Consider the following 16006-nt stretch of genomic DNA (forward strand, 5'->3'; position numbering starts at 1 on the left):
ATAAGCACACACACAAGGCATACAGAGGCAGTGGAGGATGAAGGGCTGAGGTGGAGGCCCAGGAGGTACAAATGATCTGTCATACTTCTGCCCTGTGACTCCTTTCTGTGACCCACTCCCCAGTTCTCTCCTAACATCCCAGTCACATTTGTCCCCATTTCCTGCTTATCTCTACTCTGTGCTCTGAGCACATGTGACTCCTGCTGCCCTGCCTCCATACCCACATCCACACCCCCTGAAACATACCTGCATGTAGCCCTCTCCTCCTTCATCCCTTACTTCCCCAAATAGCTCTTAATGTCTTCAAGAGTCACAACAAGCATCACCTAGTCTGTGAAGGCCTTCTTCCATATCCCAACTGTACTTCGCCTTCCTTAGCTTCCTTCCTTTGCTTTTCCTTTGTACAGTTATGCAGCATTATAATCAATCTATTTACATATCTGTCTCCAGCATTTCTGCTAAAAAGTGAGGACAAGGACCATATATTTCCAGGTGTGTACCCTAAGTTCTTGCTAACAAAGCACTCATTGCATTTTTGCTGAAAGAATGAATGCATCCTCGCTCCTCATTCCAGTGTACCAGAATGCCTGGAGGTCGACAGTTTCTCTCTGAGTGTCTGCCGCAGGGTCCTTCCCATAACTGGTAGACCACGCGCATACCAGCACAGGTATGCACCATTCCCATTTGGACTTCGTCTATACTGATGTGCTTTTTCTCTACCCTACTGAAATCCCACCTTTCCTTGGTGGGAAGATCCATGCTGATCTTCAGCTAGTTACTAGATGGAAGTATCTCTGATAGAATAATTAAAACTACTAGGAATCCTTGTGTTACTCTAAGTGTAAATGTGTTAATGTTTTAATTTTGCCAGTAGTATGCACAATGAAAAAGAGAATGGGAAGACAGTAAAACATAGAAATGAACCCCTAATGGTGGCATTTCAGGAAATAGGAAAGGACAGATGGGAAGATATTTCTGGACTGGGGAGCTTCTGGGTGCCCTTCACGTTGCACCACACAAGCCATTTCCTATTCCTGGACAGAAGGTTGGATCTGCTGCTACAACACTCTCTAGCTCTCCTGAGAACAGTATTTCTATTTCTGTCTTTTATAAAAAGGTAGAAGCACTATTCCTTCTGGTTGTCAGGGACAGGAAGGAGCATCCTTATACAATGGTAAGAAAAAGCTAATAAAAGGAAAAGAAGTCGTCTTTTTTCTATATCTAATAGACACCATAATAACACTTCCCAGTTTAAAGGAAGACAATCAAGTTCAATGGAAAGAGATTTGTAATAATTATAACAATAGCTTACATTGATTAAGTGTTTACCTGGGTGCTATGCTAAGCCTTTTCTTTTATTCCTTACAACAACCATACAATAAAGGTCATTTCATTACTCACATTTTAAAAACAAGTTAAGTAACTTGCCCATGGTCACAAAGCTGATAAATGTCTGAGTCAACACCAGTGCCCAGAAAGTTATGACTCAAATCCTAAAAGTGCTTTCTGGAAGGCACCCTCTGGTATAAAGAAGGCATACCTAATTATGCTTACATGTCAATATACAATCTAACAGTACTGTGCTGTTCTTACTATCCTTTATATGGTAAACATTGACATTATACCTATTTTATTCCCTTTTGTATTCATGAGGGTACAGAAAACACAATTTCTGAATCAAATTTTTACATTAAACAGCTGATATAGAAAATACAAATGTTTTGCCATTATTTTCAATATTTTTTTCCTACAAAAATTTATGAAACATCTAAAATATGTGAAGGATATTTTAACAATATTTGGGAAGATATTTTAAAAGATATTAATATGGTCCCTGACTCAACAGAGTTTAAAACTTGAAAAGTAATGTTAAGACCTCAGTAACATTACAAGTCCGACCTGCGTACAAACTGTGTCCAAATAGATATAAAAAACCTGAGAACTCACCCATCCACTCAGAGAACAATCGGACTATTGGATGTCAGAGACATAAAATAACTATTGTCTTCACCCTTTTACTTTCAGATAATTGTTTCCTAAAAACCGTTACAGTCACTAAGTCTGCACACTTCAGAAACTCCAGATCTTCACTAAATCTCATGGAAATGTGTGTTGGCATTTTCCTCGAGATTCCTTTTAAAGTATCACTTCTGTCTGTCAAATCAGAGTTCCTATAACTGTGGTGTGTTTAAATTCTTTATCTTTCCTGACGGGATGTGGGTCCCCAAAGCAGCAAAAATCAAACTGGACTCCTTACTACTCTCTGAAAATACTCCTCATATGTTTAGGTTGAAAGTTTTAATGCCATTTGTTGAAATATATTTAACCTATGTCATTTGGTTCACACCAAGTTAATGCTGGCTTCCACAAAGCTAGGATCAGTCAGTCAACTAGTTGGTTTGACTGCTTTTTCCCTGGAATTGACCTAATTTCCTGGCTGTTTGGGCATCTGCAGACACCTTTACACAAAGAAAAGGCAGGCTTCACATTAACTTACTAAAAGAGGGTTATTCTTTTTTTCTGAGATCTGCTACAGATTAATTGAGTGGCTGTTGGCAAGAGTTACAATCATATCTGCCCTCTCTTTTTTCTCATTTTAAAAATTAGAATATGAACATATAACAATCCAGGACAGCTCTGAAGATGCTAAATGAAGAAGTTAACAATAATTTCACATTTGAAGATACATCTGTATTGTACAGAAATAAGGATTCCTTTTATTCTGAAATGACAACAAGATGCAACATGAAAAAAAAATTAGTAACTTAAAGAGATTTTTTACAAACTCCCTTTCAGTAGTACAGTCGGGTCTTTTCAGATAATTAATCATTAATAAATATTTAAGTACTATTTTCTATTTACATTGTAGTACATACCACTAGTTCTTTAAAGGTTAACAAGGATTAATTTTATTTCAAAATACATATGCCACTTAACAAATTGTCTATGTTCTTTCACTGATGTCTACGCCATTCAAGTGAAAGCACTGATTTCATTCACAACTCAGAATTTGATCCAAATTTGTTTACCTGGCTACTCATGAGAGATTTTTGGTATGCTGCCTAAAATCCTCGTGACAAAATAGGAAGAATCATAAAATGTTCATAAAAATCGGATCAGATCGAACATCAGCTAATCTGGGTATATTTTTCTCTATGATTAACCAGTTCTTAATGACAACATTTCTTATCTTACAACTGTGACATGAAGAGGGAGCTGTAGCTCTTCTGAGACACAGTTCTGCAAGAACCAGCTTATCCACGCTCTCCGGTCTCGTGTCTGTTTCTCTTTTTCTCTCCCTCTCTTGCGCCGTCCCTCATTCATTCACTCTTCCATCTTTTTGCCATTGTGCCAGCTCAATTTAAATGTATCTGCTCTATATCTGTTCAAGTGGAGATAATCCATGCAAATCAGGAACCGTGGCTTTCAATGCCTGGTTCACAGAGAGGACTCAGCTTGAGGAGGTCACTCGTTCTCAGCCGCTCCTCCCATTATATTTTTCCCCTTATTGCAGAACTGCTATATGTATACAGTGACTGAAAGGACTCAATGTACTGCAACTGCTGCCTGGCTTTACTTACAACTTTTTTTTATATAAAGGAACTTACCTCCATCTGTCTTTTCAAGGTAGGAAGTCTGATTCTTCTAAAGATGTGTGTAATGCCTCCACTGTCTGCTCATTATCAAATGTCACTTGAATGCTTTATATTGTTGCTGGCATTAGGCACAAATGCTGGGGATTCCAGGTGCCTCATGCTTTTGTTACTTAACCGTATAGGTACAATTGTTTAAGTGCTGAGTATTTTAATGTTTATTTTCCCTGCAGCCCGCTTCAGTTTTACAATGCCTGAAAGATTAGAGTGTACACTCTCTAATCTAGAAATACAATCCTCTATCAAGTTTTCCCTCTTAGAAATATAATAAGCTCTCAGTATGTTTTAACTTATCATGTATGCTGGCCAGTAATAGCCAAGTGTAAAATTCAACGGTGTTAAGATTTGTTTTTAACCTGGAATCTTCCTGCACCATTTTCTGTGAAAAATAACTAACTGTTGAAATGTTTTTAACAACAGCAAGAAAAGGATATATTTTACTTCATTCTGCTGCAAAGCAAAAAGCTAAAGGCCTTATTGCTAACAGGCCTGTCAAATAGATTTATTCTTCACAATCCATAAATTGTTACTAGGCTATACAGAAGTATTACAATTAGTTAAGATTCAGTTACTGTCATTATACATGTGATTATTTATTGTTTTGAGATTGAAATTGTATTATAAAAAAAGTTTAATGTAACAAGGCTTTTTAAAAAACCTTTATGTTGTATAACACTGTTTGAGATCATTTTTTAAAAAATGATTTCAATAGCCAACTGATTAAGTTTGAATTAAAAATGCATGTAAGAGGTTAACAGATTTGATGATATACATGCTGATTTATGAAAGCAATTCCTGGACCTACATTACTTCATATGTGTCTCCTTGAAGTTAGTTGTAATAATATTTTAATCATTCCTTAGTCATTTCAATTTCAAAACATACTAAAATGTCATAAAATTATAGACTCAAAAATCTCTTTTTGATTAGTAAAAATATAATTAGAACATTCCAGTTATAATTTAGATTTCAATACATGTAATATGTCTTTGAAAGTGCTCCTTATTTATATAATTCTACATTTATTACCTTATTTTTCTAAGAAGGTTTTGACATGTGGCTATGTTTAATCTCTTGTATAGGATAGAATTGAACATAAACAGTAAACAAAGTTGACAGTCCTGAAAAGAAGAAAAAATTATCCTCTAGTATACTGAATAGTTCTGATGACATAAATCTTATATTTCATCTTCTAGGTAGATACTTGTAGTTAGTGGAGTTGGAGGGAAAAAATTTATTATCTACATAAAATATCTCAGTGCCAAAAATGTGCAGTTCTTTTTCTTTTTGATACAGAGTCTTCTATTGGAAAAAAATGCACCCTGATTTTTGAGTACTGTACAAGGCATGAAGCCCTGTCATTGTTAGCATAAAGAAGACATCTACACAAGTATTACTGTGCAGAGGGCAATCTTTCTGTCTCTGGCATTTGTTAGGTTACTGTACATAGAATTTAACAGATAAATATGTTCTGCTTCGTGGCATTTTAGTGATCCTATTGGTATGCTGGCTACTCTGCTAGGATAGCAACAGGAAAAAAAAACCAGATATATGTTTTATAGCAGTGGGTCATAAAAGCCCTTCACAGTGAGAGAAGAGGAATTTGACTTATTTCTTACGCAGTAATTAGAATTTCTTAAAAACTCTTTGAAATACGGAGTTGAGAAGTAAACTGAGGCTTCCCAGGAAAGGCTAATTGAATCTATCTATATAAACCATGTAGTTGTCTATGAATATCTTCTTCCCAGACACTGCCACTGGAGAATTCCATTCACACCTTCAGCATTACAGGGAAAGAAAAGGATTCATCACTAATGATAAAGGGTGATTCTTTCATATTTAAAATGAGTTTGAGAAGAACACCCTACGCAGGGAAACCTCACCAGATGGAAAGGTGTGTGAGATTGCCTGGTTGTGTGAACTTGAGACTACTGTGAAACTAAGGATGCCCTTTCAGAACAAAGGAACGCCATGTAATACTCCGTCAGCAGTCAAGCTAAGGAGAGATATAAAAAGTGGCCAAGGAGATCTTTTGGGGACAGGGAAACTGCAAACTACTGGGTATTCTCTTTCAAACAAAATTACTAGGGTTTGGTAGGTATAAAGGCACTCCCCGTGGAAGCTCAAGCCATCATTTCACAGCTTTATTTGAAAAGTGAATACTTTATAGACTTTCACATTTGTTTGCAAACCTCTGAGAAAACTCTCAAAAGACCTAACTTGTGTGCCTTAAGTTTGTTTTTACAGCTATGCATCCTAAATAAAATGGTCACAGCCTTCAACTCCCATGGGTTTCTATTGCTTCATCTGTAAACTTGTCTTTCCTCTAGTAACTCATTCAAGCAACTGTTCGACATAAGTTACATTTTACTCCATTTCTGTGTGCCTTGCAGCAGAATCTATAGAACTGGTAAACCCTGTGGCTGTGTATAATACCATGTTGTTATTCCCAGTTGGCTTTTCTCTGCTGCTTTTACTGAGTACTGTTAAAAAGATAAATTATCATCCTAAAAGGATACTATGGAGGGTGCTAATAAGTTCTCTCTAACTCAGGAGTGTTCTGTGGGGCCATAGAAACTTGCAACCCTGCTTAAAGAAAAATGATGTCCTTCATCCACAGACATTCTATGCCTATATCATCTGTAGACATTCAAAATTTCTCAGGAAGGACTCTATAATACCATCTATATTTTCCAAATCTTGGAAGTTATTGTTGTATATGGATTGACTATGATACTGAGTAAAAACTCAGAAGGTACTGCTTTATCAGTATTAATTTAAATCTGCACAAAACATTATGGGGCCAATGAAATCATCATCTCCATTTTAAAGATAAAGACACTGAGGTACAGAGCACTTAAGTAACTTAGCCAAGGCCACGCAGTTGGGGCAGAACTGGAATTTGAACCCATTTATTCTGTTACTGTCTTTGAGACATCACAAAATAATGCCTTGCTGGCTAATTAGCTCTGATGACTAAATATAATAAAGACATTTCCCCTCCTTTCCCAATAGCAAAAACACTTCTATTTACCAATTTGTCATCTTGATTCAGATACCTGATTCTGATTTTTCAACTCTTTTCATAGCTTTTTCCCTCAACCTGTATTACCATGATAGCATAGTTTTTAGAAGTTGTTCATTCAATGAATGCCAGGAATGGTTACTCTTGCAGAACACTTGCCTTTTACCTCAAGGAGTTAAAAGAACTAAGTCAGATCTGTAATTGACTGACTTGTCTACTGACAGCCTTTGAAGCGCCACCACTCCCCACCTTTTTTTTTTTTTTTTTTTTTCTGTCTAAAGAGCAAGATTGACATCTCTTTATATGTTTGGAATTTGTCAGTGGTGTAAAGTGCTTGGTAATGATAGAAATTAACCTGGGGCTTTATCTAACTACTTTTCCTAACAACTCCACTGAAGTTCTGATAACAATTAAAATTTTGATGCAAACAACTGTTCACATCAGAAAAAATACATTCTTCTGTCTTGTCATACCTTTCTTCAAAATCTTCTGGGTAGCAGTAGCTCTTTTGCTTTTCCTTGCCTTTCTTTGCACTGAGAGCATCTGAATGAAAATTTCCCCAGCTGAAATACACCAGCACATTAGAAAAGCAAATAAAGGAAACAAATGAAGTGACAATGCATCTTTAAATGGCCTGACTGTGAAACACTAAACATAGTTATCTGTCCCCGTGTCAGTAAGTGTTATCTCTCTAAGGAGAAATGAGTAAGAACAGGTCCATACAGAAAAGCATTTATGGCCTTACTTCTGTCTCTCTATTTGGGATAGCTTGAATTGTCTCCCACTGTTTTTCCTCCCAATGTGAAAAGATGAGCTATTATACATGTAACCCATACGAATCTGATTCAAAGTCTGTGTTCATTTGACCTGTGGAAATCAGATATCTAATGTAAACAAAAGCCTGAACAGCATCAACACATAATCAAGTGGCAGAAGTGTGGGAAACATCGGTCAGTAGCAATTGAGCAAGCTATATATTTCTTGAGTAACGAATGAAAAACAATTTTGATGCCATTCTGTGATACCACCATTCTTTTTAGATCTTATTTGAAGTATCAGGCAGATGGACTGCCCTATATATCTAAAGCCTCTATCTGCTGGCAGGCAGAAAGCCCAAGAACCTATCTTTAAAGTTATTTTAATATATCAGTTTTGCCCGGATTAGCTAAGTTAGATGTCGACCACTGGTACAGGAAAGGTTGGGAATTAATTTAAATTTGAGCTTACCCTGCCATCATCTCTTGCTGCGTGAGTCCCTTAGCCTATGAAACGGTCCTTTCAGGTTTGATTTATCCATTACTTGGTTGATATCCCTTCCCTTGAAAGAAAAAAAAAATGGGGGTAAGGGGGAAATACAGAATGGTGTTTATTAGCTGTTTGTTGATATAAACCTTCAAAGGAGTTAAGAATGACCTAAAACCAATTGAAAAATGTATCCCTTATTACTAAATTTTTTCAGCTGCATAACTAAATTCCCTATCTCAAAAGATGTCAATTTCCTGAAATTAAAAATAAAATCAAAGCATTTTTCTCACTGAGGAAGGTTTGAGAAAATATTCAAACCATTTAATTCTGAAATGTATTACCAATCGGTTCAGATTGGACAATTATCAACATGTCCGAGCTGAAAAATAAAACTTAGCTAGCTAAGATCCAGAGTTTGGAAAACAAAGTCAAAATCTGTAGAAGCCCTAAACAAGGATTGCAAAGTCTGTTTTGTTGTTGTTTTAGGGCTATTGTTCTATATATAATTTTCCTAACAATGCTCTCCCAGAAAAATTAATCAAGTACCCTTTTTACAATTAAGACCTCTTTCCTGCATATTCACAATGCATTCAGTTTACACCATGTTAAGTTAGCTTCTAATTGTGTTCTTCTCTAATATTTACCTGGTTGTTTTATGGGTCATATTTTTTTATTCAAGTAGCTTATAAACTACTTGCTGGTAAAAGTCATACTCACTCTGTTCTTCACAGATCTGGTCTCAGTGCTAAGACCAGAGCATATTCTTGATTAATATTTAAATGATTGATGGAATTTTTCAAAAATCTTGTTAGCATAGGTTATGTATTTTTAAAATTTTGCTTCTGGGGCAATGGGAGGAGCATCTATCTATTCTAAACATTTCTTAAGACTCAACTCTATTCCAGACACTGGGCCTATGCTCTAACAGCATATGAAAATTTATAGGTGCTCAATTTTAAAAAGAGCAACAGGAAAAGAAATTATTCCAGTGAGTAAAATAATATATACTATGATTTCTCATTTTGGAAATTAAAAGGAGAGGCAGCTGGTGAAAGAACCAAAGTGAAAACCATGAAAAGAGGAAGAGAATGAAAAAGACAAAGAAAATAAAGAAATGTGGAAGACAGTAGAGGAATGGGGAAGAGATATCTTGAGAAATGAAAAGAGAAGGATTTAGAAGATTTTAAGGAATTCAGACTTTGGCATTTCTTTTTAACCACAGTTTACACCATTTTAACTTCTATTACTAAATCCTCCGAGACTATAAGTGGAATAGAAATAGTCATTAATCTTAAAGAGAAATTATTCTTTGTCCTGGGAATGAAGACACCAAGAGGAGTTGGTGTCCTAAGTAAGGAAGCAAGCAAAGAGAACATAAGGTGGCTTTTAAAGACTAACTGCAGAATAGTCAATCCAATAAGAAATCCCACAGAGCTTACAACCATAAACCAAGTTCTAAAAGGAATTTGGCAAATCCGGGCTTACCGAGGCAGACATCGTCACCTAAGCAGGGTGGAGATGGAGTCTGTCGGAGGAGTGGGTTTCAGGGCGGTTTCAAAGGTGCAATGATTGCCAGCCAACGTGCTCATGCGTGGAATGAGACACGGACCTCAGGAAGCAGTGCTGGCAGGAGCAAAACAGAAAAAGCAGTCTGGGGTCCACCAACTGGGTAGAAAGCAGGGCTTTCTATCCCCTTCTGGGTGCTAAGAGTCCCAGGGAAACAAAAAGTTCCCAGTTCCTCCAAAGATTCTGGGTAGGTAAAGGCACTAAACATATGGATTTCTCTATGCACTGGGGTACTCATGCTAGAGGCATTTTGTTTTTTCAGCTCTCAGTCATTTCATTTTTCAGCCTTTAGCCATGGAGATGTTAAAGACTATTTGTGAAATCCTTTTGATTAGCAAGTGAAAAGCCATTGTATACTGGCTTCTGGGGTTTTATTGGATTCAGAGAGAAATGGAGCAGCCTGCAGGTGACTGTGGATGCTTGTTTCTAATTGATGAAAGGGACATATAACCATGGCTTAAAGTTCCGCATCTTTGATTGGAAAACAAAAACCAAAGGCATTTGAAATCATGTGAATGGAATTTACAGAGGAAGCATAATGAAGCAGAAAGAGCGCTAGCTTCAGACAGACAGACCTGGGTTGGAAATCAAAGCTATTGAGGATATTATTGAATCTGTCTGAGTTGCAGCTTCCTCAGATGAAAAATAAAAAATACCCACTTCTCAGCTTTACAGTACAGCAATGAAATAATATCTGCTACATGCACAAAACAATGCTGAGCTCATAGAAGACATCTGACAATACTTCATCCTCATTTTGTTTTCTGTCCAAAATCAGATTTACATCACCTTGGATCCCACTCATAGACATATGTATTTAGATGTTTCAGGGCTTCATTTTATTTTGCAGTTAAGAAAAGAAAAGAGATTTATGGGACAACAGAGCACTGATCCTAACCTGTTACTAACATATTTGAGGATATGGTCAGATTTAAAATTCTTAGGGTCTTCTCATAGGCAGTGAGGCAGATCATATCTATGAATAACCATATTCTTATAGAAAGATGCTTCCTATACTGAAGGTCATATTTATAATATTGATTAAAATTAATATTTTCACCTAACTCTGATTCACAGGTTCCCATTTAATATCCTTGAGGCCTGATGCCTATGGACAAGCATGAGCTAATTTCTACGGCTCTTAGAATGGCATGTCTGTCTGTGCTCTTAGGCGCTCGGAGATAGGGGCTAACTGTAGAGCTTGCTGCATTTCATTCTGAAAGTGGTATCTGTGTGGGCCACTGTGAGTTTCCAGTATCCAAGTTCAAACACCAGAGTGTGAACTTTTGGGAGAGTTGACTATGAATCAGACAAATATAAAATTCATCCTAAGAAGACTCTTTTTTTTTTCAGTTTTTTTTTTTTCTATATGAGAGGTGAGCACAGAACATATGTCAGAAGAAAAGCAGCATCAGGACATAAAAAAAAATCAGGAGGGTATTACAGCTTTGTAGGATTTTTCTGATTTCTTTAGAAACTATGTAAATGAATTCCTTAAACACAGACTGCCATTGATTTTTTTCTGGTGTTCATTGATTCCCTCGTCATTGCTTCATGTATGTGTTCCACCAAAACATCTAGTATTGATATTTCTCTCCCTCAAACTCTGTCCCCAATCCATTATAAGTATATCATTAAAACCTGTTTAATTTCCTATGAAAGATTATATTAAGTGCACTTTCAGTGTAATTATGTCGATAGTGAAAGATAAACATGTATTAGGCAGTGCAAAATGCTGATTATCTGTCAGGGTAAATCTGTTTATTTCAAATATAGCAATCTGACAACCCCCTGGTGTTAATCATGGAAGTACATGCTTGTGCCAGGTACTGTTTGGTGGGGTTCTGACAGTGAAATGCACTCAATGGCTTCCTACTGTGACATAATCTTCATCATATATAAGCCCATAGACATGTGTATCTGTGTCATAAAATGCAGACTGTGGATTTATTGTGTGTTTTAAGCATGTGTGATATGCCTATAGTTTGATTATTTTTGTACATATCAAAAATAAAGTATAATTTGAGAATCAACAATGTCCAATTTGTACTAACAGCTTTGTGTAGAATGGAATGGTTTGAGAAAAGGGAGAGTGGATTATAGGATTAGGTTGTATTTTAGCTTATGTCCAGGGCTGGGTTTGCCCTTAGTAATGTCAGCTCAGAACCATTTGTATTAATCCAGAGAAAAAGGAAAGAGCTGACAGAATGAAGGAAAATCCAGAGGTAGGTCTGGTACAGGCTGTTCATCTGATTCTCAATGCAAACGTGCTTCTTTTATTCTTTTAACTTTTTTCCTTGAGACAGTAGTTTCTAAATATATCCTAGAAACACTACTGACTGCCAGCTGCTATTGGGCACAAAGTTCCTCTTTAATGAGATAAAACAGTATCAGGAAGTCAACATGCCACACGTGCTGCGGCTGAATTTCACCAGGTTTTTGTGCAGCAGAAAATGAATAGAAATGAAAATGAATTGAATATTCAGGCACAGTTTGCCAACTCCTCCGAAAAATAATTTTGTCTGACTTTATTACATTGTGATCATTTCCTGAATGCCATAAAATGCTGAGTAGTATAATAAAAATTGATATGTATATTGACATTTCAGTTTTCTAAATAGAAGCTGAGAAAATATAAACAGCATTTGGTCTTTGCAACTCTTCCGACCATCCATTCGTGGGCTGACTAATTCGCTTACTCTCAAATACCTCATTTGGCCTTAATATAAATGTCTTCTGAAATAATTTCTCACCAGTAGATTATGCACATCTTTAGTTTGATTCAGAATTTACATGTGTAGTTTGCATAATTTTGCATCAGAGTGTCTGCTTTAAATTAGGTAAAGGTCACTGTCATTCATAATCAAAAAGAAGGTGGATTAAAGGTCGCAATTCAATAAAAAAAACTGATTAGATGTAGAAATTTGTTCATGTGATTCAATATCAATGGATAAGTGGAAATATGAGTCAACAAATTAACCTCAGTATAATGGGTGACCTGCTTCTTTGCAATCAAAAATCACATTCACAGATTTATTTTTTCCCAAAGTATAACCTGTTTGTCTCTATGTCACAGTGACAGTTACTTCTGTTAATACTTTTACCACTGGGTGTCTTTTATAATGTCATTTACTTTTAGGAATGACATAAATGACAATTTTATCTCCAAAATAAAGTAGTAAGTAATAATGAATTAATAATAGACAGATATGGATTAGAAAGTCCCTAAGGGTCTATGGTTACTTCTATCATTTTTTCCCTGAGGTAGTTCCTAGTTCTTTTATTCTTTTTAAAGGATGCAGCTGTCATAGCACATTTCTTCTTTTACACAACTATTTTATACCTCTCCTGGACACTTAAGAGCCCCTATAAACCTTTTGAAATCTTGACATCTACTCAGTATTTCTGTCTGTGATTAGAATGGATAAGTACAAAATAAATGTAGCTGGTGGCAGGCAATTAGGCTTTTTTTGATTCGCTGAACTTTTTAAGGCATGTTTCACAATGTCCTGAATAAATGGAAAGCAGTTGAAAATAAAGAAATGCTAAGTTGAAATATATTTTTTTTACATAAATCAATTTGAATAGCTGAAAGAGGATAATTGGTTCACCTTTCATTTATGTTTAGAGGTTTGGCATAAGCCCTGAGATGTTTTTAATAGTAACTGGAACAGAACTATTATTAACAAAATGTAAAGAGTCTGATTTTTCTCATCTTCTAATATTTCTTTTCCTTTTAACATGTGTTCTTGACTTCAGGGGAAAACTTACTTTCTCTCCTTGCTTGTGTATCTACTCTACTTGTGGTATCAGAATCTTAGCATAGGACCATCTACCAAACAAAAAAAAAAAAAGAAAAAAAGAAAAGAAAGGTAGACAAGAAGACATCACTTTTTAAAGTACATTGTTTATTTTTTCAAAGAAAAATCAAACATTTTTAAAGGAACTACAAAGGTTAAATGGTTTAAACAGATTATAATTAGTTAATTTTGTTAAACATATATTGGATCAATTTTACATTATTTTAATTACCTTTTGGAATACATGGTGAACAAATTCACTTGATGTTCAGGATCAAACAAAATTACCTTTCCTCTGGGTAGGCTTAAGTTTCAGAAAATGATTTGAAAATGACCTCCTTTGCTTTCATCTAAAAATATCTTTGGATTTAGAAAATGATTAAAGTTGGATATATTGTGTTCTAAGCCAATCATATTTTATCATTTTCATAGCTTATTCTTTCTTTAAAGAGGAAAATAATGAAACTTCACTAAACAGATGTTTCCTCTTTAAGGAGACTCTTGAAATTCATGCAGTAACACAGTATTTATAAGTTTGATTCAACTCCTATTTCTGCCAGAAGGCATATATTGTATTCTGGTAAGTTTATGAAATTTTTTTTTCTGATAAGACATTGGAATGAAAACTTGATGATCATCAGACATCATGGCCAAATCAGAGACATTCTGATTTATGTCTCTGTGGTGTATATGTGTGTATGTTTATGAAATTTTTTTTTTCTGATAAAACATTGAAATGAAAACCTGATGATCATTAGACATCATGACCAAATCAGGGACATTCTGATTTATGTCTCTGCGGTGTATATGTGTGTGTGTGTGTACCTGTAATCATGAATAAGCAATTCCTGAATTGTAAACACTAGATCCCACATAGTTGGAAGGTACATAAGAAATCACACAACTATCTGTCACCTACCCCAGTTTAGGGTATCTAGGGAGCAATGTTGGGAAAGTACCATTTCTTTCAGAATGTACAATTAGCAAATTATCCTAATGTCCAGTGATATCTGTTTTTCTTTGTGCTTATAGTAGTGATTCTCAACTAGGGATGATTTTGCCTCCCTGGGGGATACTTGGTAATGTTTAGAAGCATTTTTAACTTGGGGTAAGAGTGGGCAGTGCTAATACTACTGACATATAATGTGGTAGAGTCCAGGCACACCAATAAAGATTCTAGAATACATAGGCAAGCCCCCACAACAAAGACTAATTGTGTCCAAATGTCAATAATACCGAGGATGAAAATCCTCTCTTAAAGGAAAAAGGAGATATTTCTTCATTCTCTGTCTTAACTTTATATAGTACCTCTCTTCCCAACCCCAAATCCACAATGTCAATAATACCGAGGATGAAAATCCTCTCTTAAAGGAAAAAGGAGATATTTCTTCATTCTCTGTCTCAACTTTATATAGTACCTCTCTTCCCAACCCCAAATCCACATCATCCCATCCCACATCTGGCTAACCCTTCTTCAGCCCTCAGAACCCTCAGGGCACTCAAAACTTCAATCAAGAAAGCTCTGCTGACTTGTCTGATTATGGTGGCACTCCTTGGTATTACCACACCACTGTATTCCTCTGAATCCCAATGACTGATTTATGTTTCTGTATCCTATACTAAACCATAAACCTCCTGAGAATTGTACTTTGTAATGCCACCATATAGCATATTTTGTGGAACATAGTAACTCTTCTGTTAATGTGTTGAATGAAGTCAAGGTTATCTGTGGAAACAATACAGTACAGAGTACTTAAGGGTTTAGCTCAAATAGTACTTAAGATACTATTTGAGTCCTTGAGGATTAAATATATAAATTGTTGTTGCTAGCCTGAAAATGTAAATGTTTCAAAAGACATTTGAAACAACTATTTGTAAGTAGAGGGTCTGCCTGAATATTTATTTATATCTATATAAATAGATATAGCTGAATATGTTTTAAAATACAATTATGTGACTATGAAACATGGCATGATTGTGTGTGTGTATATATATACATATATATCATTTCGATAATGTATACACTTTAATAAAGACATTCCATAATATCATAAATGCATACACATACAAAAATGAAGTATTTTTACATTTACATCATAAACTTTCCAAGCTCTAGTGACTATTTATATTTAATATGCCAAATTTTATATTTGCAATAAAATAGAAAAAAGCACTCTACACCTTTAAAGAACATGGATGGCTTTAATTAAACCACTTTTATTTCTATGTTTCATCTTTTTTTGATTTCTGTATTTGGATTATCAATATGGCCAACAATATCAAATTATAAAAATATACCTCTGAAACTGAATAAGTAAATATGTTAATTTGTTGATTGATGTTAATCAATATGGATACAGAATTACCTTTTGTATCAGTTGTTATGCTTTTAACAGTAATATTTTTACTTTGCATTTTAATGATAATATTTCCCTTTGTTATCCCATAAAGAGAAAGTGAGGTCTAAATCTGGCATGTCTCTCATTAACAAAAATCAATGTAAACAGCTAATTTGGGTAGCCACCCAAAATTTACTACAATAGTGCTTAGGCATTAAGAGAACTGCTTCAGAACTGAAAAGATTTATGTTCCATTTCAGGCCCTACCATTTAGAAGCTATCAGACCTTAAATAAGTTATTTAATTCCCTAAGCCTCATGCTCATCTGTACAATGGGGAGAATACTGATATCTACTAACAGCTACCTCACATGGTGGC

At 35.4% G+C, this 16006-nt stretch overlaps 1 protein-coding gene across 3 annotated transcripts in view; it reads left to right on the plus strand.

Moving 5' to 3' along the window:
* Positions 1-3340: 3340 nt before the first annotated feature.
* ADGRL2 (adhesion G protein-coupled receptor L2) overlaps positions 3341-16006 on the plus strand; it is a 632947-nt gene continuing 620281 nt past the window's right edge. For all 3 annotated transcript variants that reach the window (XM_075999599.1, XM_075999596.1, XM_075999609.1), the window contains exon 1: positions 3341-3627. The gene's annotated coding sequence lies outside the window, so the exon portion shown is untranslated. The remainder of the gene's footprint in view (positions 3628-16006) is intronic.

The sequence above is a fragment of the Microcebus murinus genome, chromosome 2, assembly GCF_040939455.1.
Source record: "Microcebus murinus isolate Inina chromosome 2, M.murinus_Inina_mat1.0, whole genome shotgun sequence".
NCBI classification, from domain to species: domain Eukaryota; kingdom Metazoa; phylum Chordata; class Mammalia; order Primates; family Cheirogaleidae; genus Microcebus; species Microcebus murinus.